Raw genomic sequence first — 8857 nt, forward strand, 5'->3', positions numbered from 1 at the left:
AGCTCTATCCCCTAACTCAGGGCCAACTCCTCCCAATTGATTCAAAGTATAGTTTATTCAAGCTTTAATTTGCACTATGGCAGTTCACTTGGGTTTCTGAGTTCTGAGGAACCTACTTTTCTTTAGATGACATACATAATGGACAAGGCCCCTGCAGCAGAGTCCTAACAAGAGATAAGAGAAACCCCTCCTGATTCCAAAACGACATACTTCAATTGCATTTCACCTATTGCCTTGGAGGTTGGTGCCCCCAGATTTTTTACACCAAGATGAGGTTGATTTTGTGTGTCACAGACCCCTCTGAGAGTTTTATGAAATTATGAACCCTCCCCAGAAAAGTGCACAAACATACACCATCCCATATGCAGTTTGAGGAGCTCTACAGACATTTGTAATCCCTGGGTCAACAGCTTTCTTTTGCAATTCTCCCCACCAACACGGCCCTCGTTTTCCAAGCATGCCACCCCCCAAATCAGTTTCAAAATGTTTAGACTTCCACTGTAACTAGTCCCAATTCCTTTATTTTATACGCAAAATATTTCAGAGTAGAGTTCTCCAGTGTTACACATTAGAGGCTGAGTAGGCACTAGGAACCTAGACTAACTCCAAAGCCAAAAGCCACGCCATAAATTTCTATGAAATTCCCCATGGTAGCTGTGGGCCCCTATTACCATTGTTCATCCTCTCAAGAACCAGCCTTGGGATGGGAAGGGAAATACACTGATCATGTTCAGAACCCAAGGGGCATTTTAAAGTTATCCATTGGTTTGAGATTATCTGAGATCCACTTGCTGGTTGATACTTAAGTCAGTGGCCAGTGGAGGCGGAGATGGAGAAGGCCTGTCCATTCCTGCCTCGGTTTAAGAGAACATAACCCCTTCACTCTTGAGCATTAAGCTGCCACCTCCGTCCCACCCACCTCTTCCAAATTGAAGCGGCCAATCAAGTGCCCCCCGGTAAAAGGCCAATCCCTGTCTACTTTCCCGGGACCCTCCTCAGTTCGGTGTGCTCCCGCGTCCTAGGAGTGATGCAAGCGACCCCATCCTTCAAAGGGGAGGGTAGGCACCAGAACGTGCTGTAAACGATGCCCACTCCTAGCCTTCCAGGCCCCCAAACGGATTCGATTGTTGTTTCATGGGGCTTTTTTTTTCTTTTCTTCCTCCGAACCTCCGAAGTGTTCTCCCTTCCCATTGGCCGAAACTGCCCCTTGACGCCACCCCGGCCTTGCTTGCTGATTGGTCCAGTCTGGATGTGCCCAAGCCTTTTTCCCAGGGTGTGGCGCCCCCCGCCCCCAACAGGGTTCTGACCCCCTAGCTCCTCCCTTCCCCCCAAGGCCCCCCTCTCTTTTCCAAATGGTACCGCCCTGGCTCAGCTCCCCCATGGCCCAGGCCGCTGCCCTTAGGGCCCCCGGACGGGGCGGGGCACGCTGGGGACGGGCAGAGGGCGGTGGTGGCGCCTTCCTGCCGAGCCCAAGGCCGCTCCCGCCACCCTTCTACAGCCCTTGTAGGTCCTACTTTTTCTCGGGCAGTTTTTAGTCCTGCCTAGGTAGCCCCATCCCGTCTGTGCAACCCCCACCGAGTTCTTTCGGTCGTCCCTATCAGCAACGTTAAACCCCAGTCCTCAGCGCTCCACACACGCCCATCCACCTCCGTCCTCGGGTCCTCGCTGCACTCCCTTTCCCATGTCTGCTCACTCTTCCCTTGCGAAGCCCGCTGAAGCCCCTCGGTTCCCTTCCTCGCGAATTGTACATCCCTAGGATCCCCTCCCTATGTGTGGCCGTTCCTTCCAGCGGCCTCCCCTTCGAGGCCTCCCCTCCCCTTCACGAGCGGAGAGGTGGAGCACCCCTGGCCATACCCCCTCTCCATACGCCCCCCCCCTCCGCGCTCCCTTCTGCTGTCCCTTCACGTCCCTAAGTCCCTCCTACACCGTGCCCCCCCCGCTACATGCCCCTCCCCCCAGGCGTCCTCCGGTGCCCCTCCCTCACCCCCTGGCTAGTATAGGGCCCTCCCACGCACCCCTTCCTTTTGTCTTCTCTTTGGTCTCTAAGTCCCCCGCCCCTCCCTTACTCCCGCCCTCACTCCCCGCGAGCCCGCTCTTATCATCCCCAGGTCCCGGCGCCCCGCCCCCAGCCGCGCCCCGCCGGCCCCAACTCTCCCGCGGCCCCATCTCCGCCCCCAGCGCTCCGCCTCCTCCCCTATGCTCCGGCCCGCCAGCTTGAGTACCGCCCAGGTTCCCCGCTTGCTCCTACCGCCGCCGCCGCCGCCGCCGCCGCCGCCGCCGCCGCCGCCGCCGCCGCCGCCGCCGCCACCGCCGCCGCCGCCGCCCTCCTTCCCGGGCCCGCGGCTCCCGCTCCCGCGCTCCCTGCGCCACGTTCGCTCACTCGCCAGCTCACCAGGCCCAGCAGCTGCTGGGCTGGGTGCGGCGCGCAGCCGGCCCTCGGGAGCACCTCGGCGCCCCGCAGCAATGGGCACCTCACCGGTGGGCGCACAGCCCAAAGCGCGATCTCCGCCTGGGTCGCCCCACACCCACCCCGGCCCTCCGAAGCCGCCCGGGATGCAGGCGCCAGTTGGAAGCGTTTGCGGGACGAGCCGGTGGCGACGCCTTCTGCAGCCCAGGCCTGGCAGGCGCAAGCTGGGGAGACTTAGCGACCTGGATCCTCCTTCGGGCCTCTGCCCCAAACCTGTGCCAGTGGCGCGCAGCCGGAATTCGCAGCTAGCGCGAACAGAGGTGGAGGACTGCCCTGAAAATGCCGCAAGGGAGCTCATCCGCGGACGGGACCGTGAGGCGAGGGCGGGTAACAAGCCTTGACCACCCACGGAGAATGACGAGCCCACGCTGGGCGCCTCCGGCCCCACAACCTAGCACTGGTCTCCTCACCACGCCGCGCAGAGCGAGGTTGCCTCTGGTCCTTTGTATGGACCCCGGGTGCGCGTGGAGGGCTGGATTTACATCCTTGGTCGGGGGTGGGAGACGCGGCTCAAGTAACAGAAAACCCTGACACATGCCAATAAGTACTGTAAAAATAAAAAAAGTAAAAGGCTGTTCGAGAATGCCCAAATTGACCATGTTTCCTCATGTGAACGTCTTCTCCCAAGTCCTCATTCAGTCTTACCTATTTTCCCACCAGACTGGAAGCTCTTTGAAGGGGGCTCTGTTTGTTGCTTGGCTCACTCAGTGGATCCCTTGTGATTGGCAGACAAGTGGATATATTTGTTATCTGCCCGCCTTTGGGATCTGTGTGATTTTTGTGTGACTTAAGGTTGTCAACTCGGGAGGGCCAGGACTGGGTTGAGATTACTAGCTAGTGCTAGGCACAGCATGATGTCCAAAGGGATGGGCCGTCAATGTTTTTTGAGACTGATGTAGCTAATTATGCAGGAGGAAGATGCTTACCTCCTCTTTGTCCCCAGAACTCACAGTTCAAGAGCTGGACATCCTGTGTGAAGAAGAAACTAAGGAGCCATTTCAGCTCTTTCCCAATACCAACTTGCTGGGGCCGGATCCGGCTGCACTCACCATTGGAACACACTGGGTGACATGAATTTCTAGTACTGGGAATGGGTTTGCCAGGATCCCTAACTCCCCACTTTAACTCCTATCAGTTGGTAACTGGAGCCAGGAGATAGGGAGTAGCCAGTTTTTTCCCAGTGTAAACAAACTGTCCCATATAAGGATCAAACTTGTAGCTTTTCATTTACCCCAAAACCGAGCTGAACCCCAATGTTTCAGAGGAAGGAAATGGTCAACAGCAGTTAACCCCAGCGGAGAAGGGACTGTGGAAGTGCTCCATTGGCCATCTGTAGATCCAAGATTCACCCTGCACTTCGCAGCTACTCATTTGTAACTTGGCCACTTTAGAGTCAGTCCAGCTCCTTGCCCAACTCACACCACCTGCAACCAGACTGGTCCTTTCTGCCCTTCCTCAGCCCTCCACTGCCTTCACCCAAGCCAGCCTGCTCTAAATGGACATGATTAGTGATCCAAGCAAAAAAAACTCAACACTAACAATCAGTGTCAAGAGACTCAGGCAGAGATGCCTCAGAGCTCCCGGCCTCCTCCTCTGCCTTGGCACAGATATTCTTATTGTCCTGGAAAGAAATGTGAAATTCCCTCCCCAAGCTCGGAGGGGGGATGCTCTAGGACTTAGCCCCCAAGGACGGTTGCCAGCCCAGCATAGCCTCTCTTCCCCCTAATTATTCAGAATGGGATTGTCGCCATGTTTCTTCCCTATCCTAGCCAAGGCTGGCCCCCTGGGCTATTTGTCCCCCTCACAAAGGAAATTAAAGAGAGAAGGGCTGGAGCTGCTCGAGATTACTAAACTGTTCTGCACCCCTCTTTAGGGACCTTTAGCACATCAAAATACATATTTGGGGAAAACTCACAACACTGGGAGAAAAACAGTAAACACAGTGTCACTTTGCCAGGTTCAACAGTTTTTGTTTTGTTTAAATGCTAATGGCCTCAAATGGGGAGCAGCATCCATCAGTTAAATAAATAAGCCATTAGACTGAGACTAGAAGTGTCAACACATGACTAATCTACTAATTGGGAGAAGGCACTGCTAGTGAGGAGTAAGGCAGCAAAGCATGCTGGAGACTGAAGCAGACTGCTGAAGCACATGGTATGTGGGTGTTGCAGCCAACAAGACCTGAGTTTGAATCCTGCCTTTACCAGTTGTTAGCTGCATGGCCTTCGGTGAGTTATTTGAATTCTTTCACTTCCTTGAGCCTATTGTCTGTTCTTTAAAATGGGAATGATAACAGTACCTACAGCAACTGGGCTGTTAGGGGAATGAACAAATATAAGTCATGTTATTAGTATAGAGCCTGCCACATCATAAGTGTTTGATGCCTGTTAGATATTAATGATCTTAACAAAGTACTTAGCATATGGCAGACACTCAAAAAATGTCAGCAATGAAAATGAAAAAGAAATGATTATGGTTGTTAGATACTAGCCATAAAAAGTGAACATGGATCCCTGGTGTCCAAGACCCTCCAGCATAAAACTGGCAAAGGGATGCTTTGGGTTGGTTAATTCTAACTTCTTGAGGCTGTCCCTTTAACCTGGGATTAGTTCAATCTCTTAAAATCACTGTCTTGTCCCAGGGCTGCTGGGTTCTGGGGCTTTCTCTCCTGGCACCTACCTAAGAAGCTTGAGTTAAGCTGGCCCTCACAGGTGAAAACTAACCTGGCAGCATCCTGGGCACCCTTTCCCAGACAGCCAGACCCATTCTGTAGAGAGTATTCTGGACTATTCTTGGTTACCTCCTTCCTGTTGTTTGTGGAGACAGGTAGGGATCACAATATTGAGAGGGACCAGAGTGAGGAGGAAGGAGGTCAGAGAGGGGCACATAGGACCCACAGGAAAAATAACTGTGACCTAGACAAAGTTATTGGTTTTTGCTCCCTTTCCCTGCCCTTTCCTTTTGAAGCTCACAGTCACCTGCTAAGGTCTGTCCTTCGCCAAATAGATTCTCCCTCTTGACTTGCCAGCACTGTTCTCCTCTACTGATACTCCAGTCTCCCTCCTCCCTTCCTGTTTGTTCCAGGAGAGTCCTACTCTCATCTGAAAGGTTGGTACTGGTTTAGAGAATTCCCTCTACACAGATAAGGAGTCAAGCCAATAGTGGCTCAACACACCACCCCCTCTCCAGATCTTGTAATTGCATTGGAGCCTTTTTAACTTGGAAAAATCCTCAAAGTACCTAAAAAGTATGAAAACAGATGGATGGCAGGGAATATCTGGGCCTTCGACAGGTTGAGGTGGCATGGGCAGGAGAAAACTTTTACTCTTCATTGTCCATCATGCTGTATTACCTCCTTATAAGTTCTATCTTGAGTTCGGGGGCTCTAAGCAGCCCCACCCAGCCCCACCAGGCACTCTCCTCTCCGGTTCTACACCTGGAATATCCCCCAACACACACACACACCCCAGCAACCAGCTTAATTATCAAGCTTCATTCTCCTTCATCCACATCTTCCAGCTGAGCCCTGACAGAGGACCCCTCCCAGCTCTGCACTTAACTAGAAGAGAGCAGGTTAACCTGATCAATTAGGCCCTCTCCACAACTGTTTATCAAATGCTAAGATGTTAATGCATTCTCCCTCCTGCCACACCCAACTGGACTGAAGTTCTCAAAGCACACCAGTCATGTTCTGTTCGAGTCTGTGCTGTTACAACGGTTCTCTCTGAGCCTGGGCTACTGTAACTAGCCCCCACCCTCCAACCTGGTTCTCTGCAAATCAAATTCTTTTTCAAAGGACTAACTGAACTGTCCCTGCCTCCAAGAAGCTGCTGGTAGTGTGCAGGTATAGTCGTCCTCCCCTCCCACATGGGAAGTCCCTCTTAGAGGGCCTTCTTGTACCTTCTGTCTGGCATTAAAATTAGTTGCAAGCCTGCTTCTCTCCTAAGGATACCTGCAACCTTCTTGTGGACAAGAAGTGCTTCTGCTTCTTTTTATAGTTTGTATTTCAAACCTACACAAAGAAGTGAATGGCATAGTGAGTGAACCCCCAACACTTAAGTTCCACAACTTTTGACATTGCCACATTTGTTTCTGCATCATGTTTGAATCCCCCTCCCACACAAAGTGTCTAGCACTGCCTTGAACTCACTTTCAACAATAGAGCTGGAACTTGAGAGGAAATGGTGAGCATTGAGGCTTGCAGGTCAGGCTCCTTGGGGGACATGAGCTGGGAGAGTAGGGAATATCAAAAGTTGTCCATGCTGAGTACCTATTATGAGTCAGGTGCTTTACAGTTTATCTCATTTCATCCTCACCACCTTATGGGGTAGGTACTGTTATCCCTACTTCACAGACAAGGGAATGTAGCTTATAAAGGCTAAGCGAATGGACAATGGCAGAGCCAGGATTTGAATCCAAGCTAATCCCTGCACCCTCCTCACTAGGCCATGCAGCCTGCCTCAAAAAAGACCAAACAGGCTACCTACCATCTGTTCTGCTTAAGTTTTAAACAATATAAGACATGCTTTGTGTGTGCCCATGCAGAGTAGGATGCACACAGGCATACATGCACACCCATGAGACCCATAGGTTCACAAGATTGTAAAATCATTGCACTTACTTTTGTCTGTGGGATCAGTCTTCTCATCTAATAAGTCGCCCCTTCACCCTGCAAGCCTAGAAGGGAGGGGTGCGAGGAGGGAACAGAGGGCTGAGCCTGTGTGTTGGGGGGAGAGGTTGGGGCAGAGGGAGGCCCCAGGGTCTCCTGGGGCCACATTGTTCTCAAAAGGGAAACAAAGTCTCTTTCCTTGCTTCCACCAGTACAGTACATTCTCTTCAGATCTCCACAATGACCTTGCAACCTGCACCCTCCTCTTCAGCCATACTACCTCCCTCAACAAACATTGCTCTTTTCAGCTTTTGTTCTTTCTTGCACCATCCCACACCCCACACAGATTAGTGGGTTTCCTCTAGCCTGAAATACCCTCCCTCTCACTCCCATACTTAAATTTTCCAAATCAAGGTTCAAGATTCACCTCCTCCTGAAGCCTTCCCTGATTCTAATCACCTCTCAACTTTTCCATCTGGGATGATTTTGTTTCTGTGTTTTACCTGCATTTTGGTGTTCTGTTCTCTCACCTTGTTCTTTAGTTGTTTCTTGTAAGCTGTTTCCTGGACTGCACTGTAAGCTCCTTGAGCTCAGTTTCAGCTACAGAGAAATAAAGGAAAGTCAAGAAAAACATGTGGTCAGCTTCCTTTTTCTTCCCATGGTCCTCTTGCTTCCTCCATGTTGACGCTTGGGTTTCTAGCTTTACTGCCACTGGCATCTTTTCTACAAAGATCATGAGGTAAAAAAGGAGATTCACATGTTTACCTTGATCTATCCTTTTTGCTTTTTCATTCTTGTCTCTCATTTGCCCAGATGGACAAAGGGCTAACTGGAATCTTAACTGGAGCCTTAAGCCACAGAAAATTCACCTTGAATCTACTCACGGGCTCTGCAGGTCTTTTCATCTAAGCATTTGTGAAAATTGAAACAATCTATTGGGCATGTTAATGTTTGCAACGCTACCTCCCACTTCCCTCTTCTTTATCTACCTCACCCCTCCCCCTTTTCTTTCCCCCTAGCCCCGCAAACACACACACACACACACACACACACACACACACACACACACACAATTATAGCTAGGAAGAGACAGCCCATTTTTCAGATTTCAAGAACAACGAGCAGGGAAGTGCTGGACAATAACGTTCCACAGACTCAGAGATGGGGACACCTTATGCCATCAAAGGAATTATTTCCACTGGGCATTGAGGGGTCACCTTCATCTTCGAGCAGTGACAGTTGAGATAGGTCTACTCTGCCAGGCCAGGGAGGATGGAGAGGCAAGATTTGAGCCCCACCTCAACCCCCCAAATTTAAGCAGACACAGGGTGGGGGGGGGACAGTATCCTAGCTCTTAAAATGTCCTACACTAAATGCCCAGCCTTCCAGTGCCTGTCAGCACAGGCACCAAAATTGATTGTAACTCTCTCAATGGTCCATGTACCTCTCTCCCAGCTAAGCCTGGAACCAGAGATGCTTTAGGAATGTTATACCCAATTCTGTTTTATGCATTCTCACCTATTCCCCCAAGGAGGCTGGATCAGGGAGGCTGTTGCTGCCCCATTGTACAGATGGGGGAAACTGAGGCACTGAGGGAAGCATGACTGGCTCAATTATCTTGGAGGAAGGGAAATTCCTTTCCAGCTTTGGGTACCTCCTTATCCCTGGAGCAATCCCAGTCACCTCCACCGGGGTTCCTAACATTGAGGAGTTTTGATAGAACTTCCAGGAATGGAGGTGAAGAGGGGATTATCCACCCCTTTCTGTCTCTCCAGTTCCTT

The sequence above is a fragment of the Rousettus aegyptiacus genome, unplaced genomic scaffold (assembly GCF_014176215.1).
Source record: "Rousettus aegyptiacus isolate mRouAeg1 unplaced genomic scaffold, mRouAeg1.p scaffold_m13_p_9, whole genome shotgun sequence".
Lineage (NCBI taxonomy): Eukaryota > Metazoa > Chordata > Mammalia > Chiroptera > Pteropodidae > Rousettus > Rousettus aegyptiacus.